The sequence below is a fragment of the Diceros bicornis genome, chromosome 16, assembly GCF_020826845.1.
Source record: "Diceros bicornis minor isolate mBicDic1 chromosome 16, mDicBic1.mat.cur, whole genome shotgun sequence".
NCBI classification, from domain to species: domain Eukaryota; kingdom Metazoa; phylum Chordata; class Mammalia; order Perissodactyla; family Rhinocerotidae; genus Diceros; species Diceros bicornis.
The window spans coordinates 23,743,028-23,761,575 of NC_080755.1; positions in this window are offsets into that span (position 1 = coordinate 23,743,028).

Below are 18,548 nucleotides of genomic sequence, written 5' to 3' on the forward strand. Positions count from 1 at the left end.
CTTTATTAATAAGGTAAACAACATATGGAAAACTGTATCTTTTTCGCCCCACTAAAAATAACAACATCACTTCAGAGGTACTTATGGAGGTGGAAAACTAAAAATCCACTTTGTAAAGGCAACTCCTTTTCCTTCATGTCACTGCTATCCTTTGAACGCCACAAACGCCTCGATCAAGGCATTTATCATATTGCATTTGCAATTATATATTTGTATGCCTTTTTCTGTGAGATAGCACTGACCTTGCCTAATTCATTTCTTTTTTTAACTTCAAGTCTGAGCAGAGTGCCTGGTACACAGAAAACATTCAATGTGCTTTTGCTGAATCAATGAATTCTGTTTGCAGACTGAAAGACATGGCAGTTGTGCAAGAGAAAAGGTCACTTTTCGAGACGTTGTTCAAATGCTATGAGAATGAAGCCCAGAACTGCCATTGTCATTCAGAACATTCAGAATCAGGGAATCCTGATTATTTATAGGAGTGAGAGTTCCAAGAATAGCTTTATATTAATGGGATTCAGGGAAAGGTGCATATGAACATTTTTGTGTTCGCTACCTAGTTCATCAACGATTGTGAGTATAAGAGGAAAGTTCACTCGATACTTCGTAATGATAATTGGAAGAGAAAGCGTCTACACAATTTTTTTCCAAAGTCCTATGTGAAGGTTACTGAGGTTTTTGCCAAGATTACCCAGAACAACATGTTTCCTCTGGAAATATGCAAGCACTGGATTGATATCGCTGGAAGCTCTTCTGTGAACTTAGAGCAATTTTCTTTTGTCCCTGCAAAGAGTAGCATAAAAGATTTTGAGTAAAAAGAATTTAATTTAAATACCAAGAAGTATTTCCTGAGATTTGATGCCATGAGACATTCTGATTACATAAAGTTTTGTCAACATATTCTCCGACTAATGGGATTGTAGTTACTTCATAGGACATTTATTTTTTCTTTGACATTTTGGAGTTTTTATTTCTCCCTGTCTGTGGGGTAGTGTATGAAGTGGATTGTAATTAGATACATAGCTTTTAGCTTATTTTTATTTGAACAAGATTCCTTTTCACCAAAATCCTCAATTAGAGTACAAAATGCCCTTTCTCTGCATCTCCATGATGCCCAAGACATGTTTTAATTAGGCATTGATTAACCAAATCTGTATTGAGTGTGTTCTCTGACCTAGGCTCTACAGGAAGTATCGGGGATGGGTGAAGAACAAGGCAACCGAGTTCTCTGCTTTCATGGCCCTTATTGCCTGGCAGGGAAGAAAGGATTTGGTAGTACATTTGATGATGGACAATGGGAAATAAAGGGTGCTACAGAAGTGTAATCTGGGGCCATAACCTTTTTTGGGAGTTCTGTAAGGTCTGAGAAGATTTCTTTGAGGGAATACGTTAAGGCTGAGACTTAGAGTAGCACTTGTCTAGTACCCCATTCCCCACTCAGGCTGCGAAGGCAATTCAGATTTTTAAACTGACAAATGTTTCTGGACAGAAACTACTATTTCTATAACTGTAGCTATCTTTACTATATAAATATATATATATATATACACACAGTATAAATACAATATATAATATATACAATATATTACAATTACATTATTTCTATATATAATACATATATTGTTGCCAGTTAACTATTTGTTTCTTTAAAGAATTAAGGGAGTTTCTTTAAAGAATTTCTGTGGTTATTAGGAGAAAGAATCAGATCTTAGTTTTTTTTTTTTTTTTATAATTTTATTTATTTATTTTTCCCCCAAAGCCCCGGTAGGTAGTTGTATGTCATAGCTGCACATCCTTCTAGTTGCTGTATGTGGGACGCGGCTTCAGCATGGCCAGAGAAGCGGTGCATCAGTGCGCGCCCGGGATCCGAACCCGGGCCACCAGCAGCGGAGCGCGCGCACTTAACCGCTAAGCCACGGGGCCGGCCCCAGATCTTAGTTTTTAAAAAATTAAGCAAAATTTATATTATGTAAAATATCTACTAATTGAGGAAACATTGTTTAAAATGTAAAATGTCTAGATAAGTTGTTTATTTTTCACCTAATTTGGCAGTATAAGTCCAATCAGCAAATATCATTCTATTTTAGGAAGAAATGACATACCAGTAGATTTTGTAAATGATTCACGAAAGCTATCTAAAAGGCACTTTACTCACAAAAATAATCCAACATATTTTTTAGATGTGAGATCTAAACAAAAATAAGTTAACTATTTGGTAACAATTATTGGCAAAAAATAAACTGGATTTATTTAGGTTTCAATTCTTATATTCCTTTGATATTTGAGACTAAGTATTATTTTAAAGAAACCTATGAACAAAGTAATAATAGTAATGGATATATTTAACTTCCCCCCCTCTCTCTGTTATAGCATTAGCTTTGAACAAACCCGTGTTGTGTTGAGACTGACCTACCATGGCCTATTTCCATCATGTCACATACTTAGCAAGAATGTGATCACATTTTATCTACAAAATGTAGTACATTACTACAGTATAGTATTTAGAGCAGTGTAGTTTGGATGCCTACCTAAGGATTTTATAACTGTGTCAGGCCGTAAATAAACAAACTTGCATGGCTAAGAGAGCAACACTGAACTTCTCCCATCCTACTGTTCCCACCTTGGGCAATGTGAAGTGCTAAGATTTGTTTCCTTTTTCTTCCTAGAAATTTTTAAAATCTTTCTTCCAACTTTGAAAACTCACATCCCCTATGTTTTTCTGAGGTACAATTCATAAGTGACAATTTCCATAATAGAAAAAACTCCTTCAGCTACCTAGAAGAGGCATTCAAGTCTGGAAGGGGCCTCAAAGGTCATCTAATCTAGACTCACTTTAAATGCTTTGAGTTCTTTGTATAATGCACCTGCCAAGCTGTGGTCAAGCGGCTGTTCAGATGCCTTCAGTGACAGGGTGCTTCGCTGCCTCAGGGGCGACTCGTTCCCCTGCTGTCGTCCCTGGCTTAGACATTTATTCTTCTTTTGAGACCAAATATATTTTCTGGTAATTTCTTCTCCTGATTTCTAATGCTATCCCTTAACTCAGGGCATGTTGAGTGCGTCTAACCGTCTGACTCTCATTCCATGAGATAGTCCCTGAAATATTTAGATATGGCTTTTGTTCCCTTGGGAGGGCAGCAGCACCAAAAGTGATCACAGGTCAGGAAGCCACAGCTTGTGTATAGTTCTTGATATGTGAGGGTTTGGGGGTGGGAAGAGGTAGAAAGGAACCTCTGAGAAGTGGGAGGGAAACATGAGAGTACTAGCCACCTGGAGACAGTACCATGAGGATGGATGAAAGGGAACAGAGCCTGCTAGTGGAAAAGTTCAAATGCATGCTTTGCTGACTTCACAGATTGTCTAAGGCTGTATGTAAAATTTGTCATGTTAGAAGTGATATTTTACTTAACGAGATTATGTTATTATCTGTCTCTTCTTTCAATAAGAAAACACCAAACACACTATTAGAGCTCAAGGTAAAATCAAATATTATTCAAAAGTGGCTACAAGTCCAATGTGCCTTCAAGAAAAAATAGTGGTTGAGCCATCCCTGATGGCCTAGTGGTTAAAGTTCGGCACACTCCACTTCGGCGGCCCGGATCCAGTTCCTGGGCATGGAACCACACCACTCATCTGTAAGTAGCCATGCTGTGGCAGCGGCTCACATAGAAGAACCAGAAGAACTTATGACTATACACAACTATGTACTGGGGTTGCGGGGGGTGGGGGGAGAAGAAAAAAGGAGGAAGATTGGCTATAGATGTTAGTTTAGGGTGAATGTTCCCCTGCAAAAAACGAAAAAATAGTGGTTGAGAGAGTGGACTCAGGTCAGACTACTTTGGTCCAAATCCAAAATCTACTACTATACAGACTATTTGATCTGAGAATCTCAAACTCCTCATTTATAAAAGAAGGATAATGATAGAACCTACTTCATCCTATAGTTGTTCATCTTATAGTTGTGAGGGTTAAGTGAGCTAATATATTCACTGTGTATTCATTTCTTTCAGCACTATTGTATGTCTTCTATAAGCCAGGTACCCTGCCTGGTATTGATCCATTTGAAGGAAGCAGGAATTTAAATTTGTTTTTGAATATTAGAACAAACAGTATTACATCATACTTCTGTACGATATTCTCTTTTGCTAATATTTTCAATAACTTTATATTAAACCATAGATTTGGGGAGTGAGGTTAACTGGTTCTAGAATTCATGACAGATTAATTTAGTCAAGAGACCATTCATGGCTCTACCAAAGTATAGACGCATTTTAGTTAGGAAGAGAACATGAAGAGGTCTTTTTTCACTGAATTTTGTGAGTCATTTTTTTGTTGTTGTTTACTAGACTGCCTTTGCTTGAAAAATAGAACCCTAAAAAACCCTTGCTTTTAACATCACATTTTTTATAAGAAGGAATGTCAAATATTTTTCAACAAAAAAAAACATCTAGAGCTGAACTTAAATTGATTGAAATACATAAAATAAATGAACGGTTTTTACCTTGTGTTACCAAGACCATTTATTTCAATTGCAATGACATTCTCTCTCATAAACAATCTTTCTGGATTTGAATGATGTCTATAAAGAAGAAGAAAAAATCCTACGAACTCACTTTATATCCTTAATTTCTCCGATATGTACCATTGTTTCATGAATAGATCAGCCTTAATGCCTGTTGGTTTTGTTTTCTTAACAAATAAGCCAAGAACAAAATATTCTTTTATTGGGTTTCCTATTGTGTTAGATTGAATACCTATAATATTTGTGGTTTAGAATATCACTAAATATTTTTAAAATTCAATGGCAAAAAACTCTTCTGATTAGTATTTCTTTCATAAGAAAATACATGGTTAGCAGGCTTTCTCTGAGTATGTGTTTTCAAGTATTAAGAATAATTGGGTCCTTACTAAAGTTTGCAAAGGTATGTGAAAAATGAGGAAAAGAGATCAAATTGAAACCTGTACATTCTTACATTTACGAGTTGCTTTAAACCATGGAAGGGGCAATTTCCACATCAACTCCAAAGAAGAGGCCAGTTATCCTTGTCCTTATGCCTCAACCAAGACCCAGCAAACTACAGTAAATTTTGTCTTACCGTTCTCAATCCATAATGTAGATATTTGTCATCATGGTGCAAAAGAGCTCAAATATATGAACTAGGAAAGAGAATGTTATATTTGACCATAATGCTACATAAAAAAAAGATTCAGGGGCCAGCCCGGTGGCACAAGCAGTTAAGTGCGCGTGCTCTGCTGCGGCGGCACGGGGTTCACCGGTTCGGATCCCAGGCGCTCACCGACGCACTGCTTGGCAAGCCATGCTGTGGCAGCATGCCATATAAAGTGGAGGAAGATGGGCACGAATGTTAGCCCAGGGCCAGTCTTCCTCAGCAAAAAGAGGAGGATTGGCAGATGTTAGCACAGGGCTGATCTCCTCACAAAAAAAAAAAAAAAAAAAAAAAGATTCAGTTACATCTTATAATTTTTTTAATATGGTAGATTTACTATTGTTTTGAAGTGCTTTCTTAATTCATTTTGGAAGTTTACCTTGCAGTCTTCCTCCTTGCACATGGATAGAAGAGCACTGGTGAAGAGTTCTGCTTAGAGATTAGTCAAATCTCATTGTACCTTATTATCAGTGTCCACGGTCTCTTATCTATGCAGGACCGTGCCACTCAACCTAAGATATCTTGATCATAGAACTTTTTATAGAACTCGAAGAAGTTTTCAAAATCATCTGTTTCAGTCATAACATGTATGGAATGGAAGAGTCAGCTGAGCTCCACGTGGGCAATATAACATGATGTGTAGGGGCATGAGTAATGTAATGGTTGCAAACCTTTACTCCTATCACCTAGACGTTTCACTTGGGCAGGGTTACTTATAACTCACCAGACCTGCTTCCTTTCTTTCCTTGTTTATCTAATGACCCCCCAAATAGCACCACTCTATTGTGAGGACTAAATAAGAAAAGCGTATACAACAAGGCAGTGTGTTTCATTACCAAGTCAGGCTTGGGGGGAGGGAGAGAGGTCCTCAAATAGATTTAATCTAATCTCTCCACCTTGATCATAAGTTAGAGTCTTTACTCCCCTTCATAGAACCACCCCTCTGGATATATATGCCCTGAGCAATTAATGTGGAGTCACCCAGTGCAGTGGGCTTGATGGAAATCTGAAAAAAAAATTTCAGGCTCACATAAATGGTCATCCTGCCAGATAATCCACTAGCAATGTGATGGTCCTTGTCTACACATTGTCTCTCAGCAAATAGTAGGGAAAAGGATAGCTTACTGCTGACTTAGCTTGCAAGTGACTTACAAGTGGCTCCTTTGTGCTGGTGAAAGACAGTGGCTGTCTGATTGATGCTCCAGGATCTCTGAACCATATGCCGCCCGTCCTTCTCATTCCTTACTCCACAAAATTTTTGATCTAGTCTAAGATTCACACACACACACACACACACACACACACACACACACACATACACACACTCAGTCTACAGGGACCCATCATAATTTTTCTGTCTCATAATTTGGCTTTGGAAGCTACAGTTCAAGTATCTTGTTGCATTTCTTTTCTATTTCCACAGTATAGCAGACACTATTAACTGCTTACACAATATTTATTCCATACTCCTTTCTTGTATTGGAACTCCAGTGAAATTCAGAGTGACAGTTTTCCCAGTTAAAACATTTATCTCACCTATCCAGATTCCCTTCTGGCTAGAAGTGGCTTTACGTCTCAAATATGACCGATAAGATAAAAGTAAAAATTGACTTGGTGGGGCTTCCAGATAAGCTATCGTTTACCTCATTAAAAAAAAGACCAACTTGGAGTGGCTATTGTGCATCATTCTCCCCTTCTTCTTGGCTTGGGCACTAATATGATGCCTGCATGTAGAGTACCCATTGCCTTTCTATGAAGATGAACAAATAATAAGGATGACACAACAGAAATCTAGAATTAATCTTGGTCTTTGAAAACTTTTTTGAGCAACTATGCTATCCTGGGACTGCGTACTTCAAGACTTCTTACATAATAAAAAGGAAACCCTAGGTATTTGCAAACCCTAACTGATGTCCAAAGCAATCCCCTTTTCATAAAATATAGGGAGATCCATGCTTAGCCATCTGGGTTGGGGCAGAGCGGGAGAGGATAGGGATATTCCCAAAGTATGATTAAAGAACTTCAATAACAGAAGCAGCATTATGACAAATTATACTTTGAAATGTTCTCCTATCATACATGAAAAATGCCAATACATAGTAATGATTTTACAAATTGGAGTTAATTGATTATTTTTGGAGGTAGTGTGCAAACTAGAAAACCCAGGTTTCCTGACTCCAATTCCAATGCCCTATCCATTACACCACTATGTGGATTGGTCACCCAAGAAACAATGAGAGCCTAAAACCTGCAATTCACTATATGAATGTAATATCCATCCTTTGAGAAAGAGTCCAGACGTAGCTACTAGGTTGGAAAATAGTCTAAAACTCCTTATGGGAACTTTATTTTTCTACTCCAAAGAATTCCTAACGTTTCCTTGTTGTTGTTGTTGTTTTCTAGCCATAAACATCTTTGTCAGTGTGAGGAAGTCAATGGACTCTTTCTAGAATAATTTTTCTAAATGCATAAAATAAAATATGCATAGTTTAATAAAATCAAAGAAATGAAATGCAATTATAAAAATGTCTGTGATCCAGAAGTTTTTGAAACAATTTTTCCTAGAGTTGTAAGACTCATGGCCTGACACTTTTGGAAAAGGTGTTTCTGTTAATAATGAGTTATTGCCATCGTGATGTAAGACATTCTTAAAGAAAAGAAACAAATATCTGCCATTAAGTGAGGGTATGCCCCTTTGTTCAGCCCTTCTGTAATACAGAACTCAAGAGCTTTTACAGCTACCAATGGTAAGACGGATTTTCACAAGCACTCACATGTGCACACACACACAAATAAAAATAAAGTAGTATGTGAAGCTGACATCAAGGTTGTTACCAGATGTCCTGCAGTTCTCAAAAAGTAGCCAGCAGACGGATCACTGCAAAATTATGCGATGATGAAGCAAGCTGTAGGTGTAGAGTGGGATCTCCTGGGTTGTCAGATGGAATGGGTCTCTTGAATAACGAAAGTAAGATAGCCTTTAGGAAGTAGTAGAGAAAGAGAGGTCATCAAGTGTGGGAGGGGGGAAACACACAAAATCATTCATGTATGTATTTGTAGGTATTCCAATATCTACCAATTACAAATGAGAGGAAAGGGCTTTCTAAGATAAGGAATTGGCATCGGAAAAAATATAATTCAACCATATATTATGTTTGCAGTTATTTATACAATGACTTATAATATTGACCACTTCTTTCAATATTAATTGGTTATTTCATGCACTATATACAATTCTAAATCACTCAAAGCAAAAATGAGCACTTTTGCTGTGTAGTGTACGTAGTATTACCTAATAAATGGCTGATGGATTGTGTTGAGTTTCTTATTGGTTCCTTTTATGCTTTCTTGACAGTGAAAAAAACTAAAACTCATAGAGAGAGTAAAACATTCCCTCTCAAAAAAAGGTTTGCCATCTTCTATCCACTTTCCCCAGTAAGTATTGTACAAACCACGATTGGATTAGTTGCGCTCAAATATGTCAGAATATTTGTATATTTCAAACTATGTACATATTTTCAAGATGAAAATCTGTAAGAAATGATTTGTACAGCAGTACATTATAGCAGCCATGAAATTTGGCAATTTCCTTTTGACCCAGGGACTGAGTTGCACAGCTTTTCAACCTAATCAGACACCTTGGTGCCTGGGGAACCACACATTCCACCTTTAACTCTGGCTGTAACTTTAGTTCCAGCTGGGACCTTACCCTATTTCTTATTCTTTTTCTTTCCATTTGTATGGCTTCCAGAATTCAGTCCTGAAAATCAGTCCTGGGTAGTTGCTTTCACAGCCTGTCCTCTTTTTTTGGTAATATTTTGGCAAAGGATTAAACTAGTGCAAACTTCAGAGACCTGTCCAGCCAGCCCTGACGTGGGCCAATGGAGATCAGGAAATCGTGTGCTGAACTATTCTGTCAGTGGTTTCGGAGTCCAAATTTGTGGAAACATATGCCCATGTCAAATTGTATGAGGCTTTGATCTTGATTTTGCCTTGTGACGTAAAAACATTGTATAACTGTGAGAGACTGTCTGACTATATTCCTCTGAGTTTGTCATGACACACATTTGATAATACTGAGTATTTAAGAAGATTCAAAGTTGTATTATGACCATTAGGAAGTATTTTAAAAAGTAAATTTGGTAGGCTAAAATTGTTATTGAATGTACTACATCTTTCCAATCATTTGAGAAGTTTCTTTTAAGTAAAATTGGATCAATCTGAACTTTCAGTACTATATTGTCATACTGCTAGTTTCCTTTCAACTTTAAATGACTTAGAAATTTATTTGTTTTCTTTTAGTGCTCAAAGTAGAGAGAATTTTTGTTTCTTATTTATTAAACAGCCTTCATACATTTTAACTAAAAATTGCAAATGTAGATTTATTAGTAAAATACAGAATATTATATGCTACTTCTAAACCAAAATATATATAGTATTAATAATAGAATTGTGTTTTCTCACAGAAGGATAATATTGTTTATTTAAACTTTGAGTGGGAAAGGAACTATCCTCATACATACACACGAAAAATGAGGAAATAACCTCCAGGTTACAATTAAATGTCTATGAAATGTGAGTTAAAATAAATATAATCTTTTTTTCCCAACAGGCATGCCCAATATAGCCATAACATTTACAAATTGCTTCCAATATTTTAAACAAACTTAAGTTCAAAGCTTTCCGCTTACATTTTGACACTATTAAAAACACTGATGTTCAGTTTTTATTAACTTTAAATCTGAAAGGCATTATATATATCATTGCTAGGGTTCCTGCAAAGTATGTTTACATCACTATATTGTATTAGTGCTACAGCTTTATGTATAATGCACATAGGAATAGACATGTACAGTCATTTACAAAATGTTTGAAACTAGAATGGACGAGATTCTTTAGATGGTATATGTTAAAAAGAATCAGAAATATTGTGTTGAACCTGATTCTTTAAAAATTCATTCAACAGACATTATTGAGCAATAACTACTTTCCAGGATCTGTGGTAGATAAACTAGACACAATCTCTGGCCTTGATATATCCATAGTCTAGTGGAATAAATCTGTAGAGAGGCAGTTGAAAAAAATAATGTTGTAAGTGCAATAATGGAGGTTTTTATGTGGTCTTAAAGGGGGAGCATTAGAGAGAATGGACTGAGGATGGGGGCAAGAGAGATGAGGGAAGAAACCAATATTGAAAGAAATTAAAGATTTAGAAGAAAGTATAGTTCACGAAGTGAGGTACCATCAGTGATTGAACAGCAGATGAACAAGAAAATAAATAGTAGAGAATACAACTTTCATTTCTTATGTTAAAAAACAAGAAAACAGACCCAAAATGGAGTCACTTATGCTAAGCTCCACGTCACCAAACTGAGAGTTAACTTAACTACAGTTTCAGTTCTTCCAGAAATAGAATCTTAAACCAATCAGTCAGGAATTACCTGATCAGCACTAGTTAGGTAATCTGCCTGGTAGACCACTGTCATCCCCTAAAGGAAAGAAACCTTGCAATATCCAGCTCACTTTTTTCCTAGTATAACTTCCTTGTTCCTACTTCCTTCTGGCTATAAAAGTCTCATTTTGTACAGCTCCTTAGAGCTCCCTTCTATCTGCTAGATTGGATGTTGTCTGATTCAAATCAATTTTTGGGCAAAATAAACTCTTAAAAATTTTTTTAATATGCCTCAGTTTATCTTTTAACACATAGAAGTGGTCTTGGAAATAGTAGGTAACCCTTTGAGACTTTTCACCTGTAAATTAAGGTTAATATTGACTATATCAATCATCTGTTGTAAGGATCAAACAAGGTAATTAATATGCGTTGTCTAGCAGAAATCTAGCACATAGCAACCACTAAATAATTTTTTATTTCTTTCCTCCATCACTGAACATGTGAGTGAATGAGCCTTCAGATGATTATAGCCACCAATTGTGGCATCTTCCAGATGAGCTAGATGAGGCCCCAGACACCGTGGAAGAGAGACACATCATCCCAGCTATGCCCTGTCCAAATTTCTGACACTCAAAGTCCATGAACATAATAAATAATTGTTTTATACCACAAGTTTTATATAACTTGTTATCCAGCATTAGATAACTATAACACTCCCCAACCCTAAACATTAAATCTAAGCCTGCATTTATTAGTAGAGACTAATGATGAATACGATCATTCAATATGAGTGTAGCCTTCTAAGTACAGTGTTTGAACAAGACTGGAAGGTTGAGGTGCCTAATAGCAAACGGTTAAATACTTAGAATCTCAGATCAATACAAACGGCATAAAGCCAGGGCTTAGAGAAAAGGTGTGATTCAGGGATGGGAGGTCTAAGAGTTGGTGCAGTAAGACTTAGCGAATAAAATAACTAGGTTTTTAAGTCTGTGTGGTTGTAGAATAGAATATTAAAGATTAAGACTCATTGATGAAGTAATATATTAGAAGAAGGCTATTGAAGAAAACGGTATTATTAGCAATGTAGATTTTGTGATGACATTTACTAGTGCAATATATCACTCTTAACTCTTTGCCATAGTTAAAACTGTTCTGCAGAATATTATTCCTTCCTTACTGTTCAAAAATAATTGAGATGAAAAGACAGAAACAATGCCACCAGCATCAGTCTTCTGTCATGATAATCAACTACAACACATCAGGCAGTCACCAGAGGCATGTTCTTAAAATAATGATTTTTATCGTTTGTCTTCAATGTGGGAAACAAGGCAAAAATAACTAATATTTACAATGGTGACCTAAGTGAGATATTTAACAACTGCAACATGAAAGCCACCTAACTTTCAGATTATGCATTATGAAGAAAGAAACTACCACACACTATACCACATAGTAACTAGAGTTCTTTTTTGCAACATCAATCATTGCAAATGCTTCAAAAAAAAAATTCTGGCAAACGTAAAAAGACGTTAACTACAGATAAGAGTTGAATCCAGTTGTACATGTTTGGTAGTAGACAAGAACAACTGATGGATTAAAACAAAAAGGAAAATTCTAGGAAAAAGAAATGATGTAACTGTAAGAATAAGTCCTGAAAGAGGAATGGATGATTGATGACAAAGGTTTATGTGACGGCTTCACATTGGAGAATAGACTACTATTTTCATATGTTAGTGAGGAAGGAAAAACTGGAAGTGAATTTAGAGACACACTGAGTTGAGGAACTTGATAGGACGGAATCATAAATGCTATGCTCAGTGATCTCAAGAAGAATGTAACTCAACTGCAAAAGCTGAGGCTCCTGCAAAAGCTATGTATAGTCAAGAAGACAATCTAGAATGACCTCAGAATAGAATTGTGGAAAAGTTCCATGTGATCAATGATATATAATCCTTTAATATCCAAAAATTTATTGTTAAACTGAAGTAGATGTTTTAGACATATTTCTAAGGAAAAATAAAAAGAGATAGCATACAGTGAGAGGTAGCAGGCAGAACTAGCACATTTCAGAGGATAATATAACAAAAATGAACAAAGCTGGAGGCGTCACACTCCCTGATTTAAAAGTATACTACAAAAAGCTAGAGTAATCAAAATAGCATGGTACTGGCAAAAGAAAAAAAAAAAACAGACACACAGATCAATGGAACAGACTTGAGAGACCAGAAATGAACTCACACATCTATGGACAGCTAATCTTCAACAAAGGAGCCAAGAACACAATGGAAACAGCAAAGTCTCTTCAATAAATGGTGTTGGGAAAACTGGGCAGCCACATGCAAAAGAATGAAAGTAGACCACTATCTTACACTATACACAAAAATCAACTAAAATGGATTAAAGACTTGAATCTAAGATTTGAAACCATAAAACTCCTAGAAGAAAACATAGGCAGTACACTCTTTGACATCAGTTTTTGCAGTATCTTTTTGGATATGCCTCTTTAGGCAAGGCAAATAAAAGAAAAGATAAACAAATGGTACTACATCAAACTAAAAAGCTTCTGCACAGAGAAGGAAACCATTAACAAAACGAAAAGACAACCTAACAATCGGGAGAAAAAATTCGCAAATCATATATCCGATAAGGGGTTAATATCCAAAATATATAAAGAACTCATGCATCTCAACAACAAAAAAACTAACAACCCAATTAAAAAATGGGCAAAAGACCTGAACATACATTTCTCCAAAGAACATATACAGGTGGCCAACAGGCACGTGAAAAGATGTTCAACGTAATTAAGTATCAGGGAAATACAAATCAAAACTGCAATGAGATATCACCTCACGCCCGTCAGAATGGCTATAATTAACAAGACAGGAAACAACAAGTGTTGGAGAGGATGTGGAGAGAAAGGAACTCTCATATACTGCTGGTGGGAGTGCAAACTGGTGCAGCCACTATGGAAAACAGTTATGGAGATACTCAAAAAATTAACAATGGATCCAATTATTCCACCGCTGGGTATTTATCCAAAGAACATGAAGACACCAATGCCGTGTAAAGATACATGCAGCCCTGTGTTCATTGCAGCGTTATTCACAACAGCCAAGACTTGGAAGCAACCTAATTGCCCATCAAGGGACAAATGGATAAATAAGTTGTGGTATATATACACAATGAAATGCTGCTTAGCCGTAAGAAACAATGAAATCCAGCCGTTTGTGACAATGTGGATGGACCTCGAGGGTATTATACAAAGTGAAATAAGTCAGAGGGAGAAAAGTATATGATCTCACTCATAAGTAGAAGATAAAAATAACCATAAACAATGACAGAGACAGAGACTGGATTGGCGGTTACCAGAGGGGAAGGGGGGAGGGAGGAGGGTGACAGGGACTATTAGGCACATGTGTGTGGTGATGGATTGTAATTAGTCTTTGGGTAGTGAACATGATGTAATCTATACAGAAATAGAAGTATAATGATGTACCCTTGAAATTTATATAATGTTCTAAACCAATGTTACTGCAATAAAAAATAAAATAAAGTACACTTTTTTAGAACTTTAGGAATTACCTGCTCAATCCAACAAGTATATTGATTCCTATCTCTCCTCATTTTAGGATAATGTATCCAAACTGAAGTTTTAGGAGTTACTCCCCAGTTCTGCTAGATGACCAGTGCTCCAGTATAGTTTTCAGAGTAATCTACATTCTTTCTTATAGAAATCTTTAGTTGGTGGCCAGAGATTTAACATGTAGGGTGTCAAAATACTCTCAAGGCATTAATATCAATTAAAGATCAGAATGTTGGTAGACAAAGCACATATTAAACACTGTTTCCATCCACATGAAGGGAGTAACAGTCTCCTCTCAGTCACCATCATCTCTCACCTGGTTGCTGCAATAACCTCCTACCTGGCCTCCCTGCTACTGCATTTGGCACCCTGTAGTCTGTCTCAACATGACAGCCAGAGTGATTCTTTTCAATTTTAAGGATTATTTCACTTCTCCAAACTCTGTGAAGTTTTCCCACTTTGCTCAAAATAAAAGCACAAAAGCTGCCAAGGTTTTATACAATCTGGACCCTGCTCCTTTTCTGGAAACCATCACCCCCTACTCTTTTCTTTGCTCACAGCATTCTAGATACTCTGAGCTCCTTACTGTTCTTGAGCACATTTTTTAAACTCCTACATTAAGACCACAGCCCCAGCTGTTCTCTCTGCCTGGAATTCTCTTTAGTCAGGTATCTGCATGGCTGAGGCACCATTTCCTTCTAGTTTTGTTTAAATGCTACCTTTTCAATGAGGCTTTCAATGATAACCATTTCATAAGTTGTCACCAGCACCTACCATGCTGCATACACTCCTGATTCCCATTACTCTGATCCACCTTTCCTTTTCCTATAGAACTTAACACATTCTAATATTCAAATAATTCATGTATTTATTGTGTCTACTATTTACTGTTCATCTCTACCTACTGGAATATAAGCTCACAAAGGCAGTGATCTTTGTTTGAATCACAGTGTATCCCAAGTATGTCAATGAATGCCTGGCATTTAGTAGGCACTCAAGAAATATTTGATGAATGAATGAGTAAATGGATAAATATATCTTTTCTTGATGCTCAAGAGGCAAAAAAGGAAAACTATAAATTTATTCAACTAGAAACAAGCAGGTATAGGTTTCCTAACAATATATATACAGCTTTTAAAATATGTTTGTTATCACTTAGTATTTGAGATTATCCTGGATAACCTGGAAATCTCATTCCAACTTTTTGGAAGAAATAATTGCTGTGACAGAATCAGCTGGATGACTACAAAAATTTGTACTCCCTCTGGTTATTGCTAGAAAGAAATTGCCTAGCCAGGGGTTACATTTCTCTAACATGTGACTAGTTCTTACCACTGGGATTTGAGTGAAAGTAATGTGTATTACTTCCAAACCAAGGTGGCTAAGGGATTGCACCTATTTCCAAACCATCCCTGTACCTGTTTATCAGCTGGGAGTAGAGGACTCTGAAACACTAGAGAATAGTGTCACAAGATGACAAATCCTTGAGCCCTGAATCACTACATGGAGGAAAGCCACCTGTCAATCATCAATACCTGCATTTAACTATTACATGAGTGAGGAATATTCATTTATTGTATTAATTCATTGAAATTTGTGGATTTATTTGATATAGCAGCTGGCATGAACTTAAATGCAAAAAGAATTTAGTTAGGACGTAAAGTTGGGCATCACAAATTTGTATGTGGTAAAAACTACAGAATTCTTTGTCTTATAGAACTATGCAATTCAAGTGACCAGTCAGGAAAAATTTCCAAGGATGAACCATTGTTGTTTATTGACATTTGTAGTGTTAAATGGTTGAGGAAACTGTTCATAAGAACAGAATATATAGAAAATCTGATATTACGAGCAAATTTATCTGGAATGTAAATATTAGAAAAAATGTAATAGATGAATTAAATAAGTGTGGTTGGTTGGAGGTCCTGGTAAAGGCTTAAACCGTATTTAGTTCACATGGGAGATTAGTAAAGGATTTCATAAAGAAGTTATGGTATGAAAGAAAAGCTCTAATTTGTGATTTTGAAGAGAGAATAGTTCCATGCCACTCACAGTATTAGAAGAAAGTGATATATCATTAAAGGTTAGTGACAACAGAGTGGAAAATACTTTATTCCAGAGAAATGTGTATCTTCAATAGAAATGTTGCAACTTTTGAGAAGAGGAGAAACTTCTCTTTATGATGAAGTAATTTCAAAAGAATTGAAATTGTTCTGGAATAGCGGAGGTCTGTAGTAGTGATGACTAGAAAAGAGATGTAGAGTTCAATGAGTTATTTGAGTGAAAAGAAGTAAAAGGAAGAAGGAAATTAAATGAGTGGAAAGTTGCCTGTAGAACCAGAAGTCTTCTAAATTTCTTCAATTTGGAAGAGTCAAAATTAAGGTTTTCATGAGATAAAATATCTTCAGGAATATCCTCAAATTTAAAAAATAAAATACAATGAGTGTATCTCACAATATTTTTTTGGTTTAATTATTTGATTGTGTCTCCAGGGCACTTTGATTTCTTTAACAAACGGTACACTACTCTCTTACTATACTTATTTGCTTACTTATGTCTCTCATAAGAGAGACTGTGGACTGTGACATCTTTTGTTGTGAATATAACAGATGCTTAGTATGCATTTTTAAAATAAATTAATAAATAAATGGGAGGATGTATGAATGGATGAGTGTCTCCCAGAACATGTGCAGACAGAATTGATGAAATTATCATTCTCAGATGGATATAAAGAGAATTGATAAACTCAGTCTTCAGATTCTAATCTGGGTCCCTTCACTTTTGGAGTTTCAGTGTCTCAAAAGAAAAAAAAAGAACTTTTCCCTCTAGCAAAAATATGAACCCTTTTTCTAGTATGGTCTTTCTGCTTAAGAGAGGAAAATTTGAATGAAGCCTTGGAGATACCATAACTAGTTCTAATTTAAGATGGATAATACAAAATCACACAGTAGTGAATTATTATAGTGTAAATAGCTATAGATTAAAAGTTAGAAGATATGAGTTCTAGATCATATTGCACCAGGTAGTTTTAACGACATTTCTCCATTTAAAGCTTTTATATTCAAAAAAATGAAAAAAGAATACAGTGAACATTCTGCCATAGAAATTTTCAGATAATTAACTAGATAATAATTATTTAGCTTGGTTTATGTCCTGGGAGTCATGAAAGACTCATTATTGCATTATTTAATATATTTTTGATTAATAAACAAGTTTTATTATGTCCACTAGTTTGTAGCTATGGAAACTGAAGCTTACCAAGCTAAGTAGCTAGCCCAAGGCTATGTTACTGGTAGTACTAAACCAGGGCATGAGCTACAGTCTCTGACATCAGACCCTGAGCTCTTAATCACTAGGCTGCACTGCTTCTCTAATGCCAAAAAATATATGTGAAAATATTTCTTCTCAATATAGGTGCCCATGATGGCCATACATCAGTTACCGTGGATATTTACATGTAATTTAGCTACTCCCTTTTCTACTTAAACTATTTCCATTGCCTTCTTCTCCAATATCTACCTATGTAGACAAATTCTATTTATCATTCAAGACATGTCAAATATAGCCTCTCTATGAAGCAATCCCAGTTCATGAATCCTACAAAATGGGATTATTTATATTGTCTCCTTTAATAATCTCTAATAACACTTTTTAAAATAAACCTCTACAATGAAAGCGATGCCTCCTTTGGCTACGAGTTTTTAGCCAGATGGATATCTATCCAATAACAGTGTGATTGCCTAGCAGTCAGGAAAGGAGTTGTAGGCATCTTTCTCTTTTTGTCCAGCTTTATTCAGAAATAAAAATTATATATATTTAAGATGTTCAACATATTTTGATACACATATACCTTGTGAAATGATAATGATTACCACAATCAAACTACTTAACATATCCATCACCTTACACATTTACCTTTGTGTATGTGATTAGAGCAGTTAAAATCTATTCTCTTAACAAATTTTAAGTATACAATACAGTATTATTAACTACAGTCACCAGACTGTATATTAGATCTTGAGAACTTTTTCATCCTACATAACTAAAACTTTGCACCTTTGACCAAAATCTCCCCATTGCCCCCTCCACCCAGCCTCTGGCAACCACTGTTATACTCTCTGCTTTTATGAGTTTGACTTTTTTAGATTCCACTTAATAGTAAGATCATGTATTGGTTGTCTTTCTGTGTCTGGCTTATTTCACTTAGCATATAGAGTCCTTTAGGTTCATCAATGTTATTGCAAATAGCAGGATTTCCTTCTTTTTTAAGATTGAATAATATTCCATTGTGTGTGTGTGTGTGTGTGTGTGTATCACATTTTCTCTATCCATTCATCTCTCCACAACACTTAGGTTGTTTCTATATCTTGACTATTGTGAATAATGCTACAATGAATATAAGAGTGTA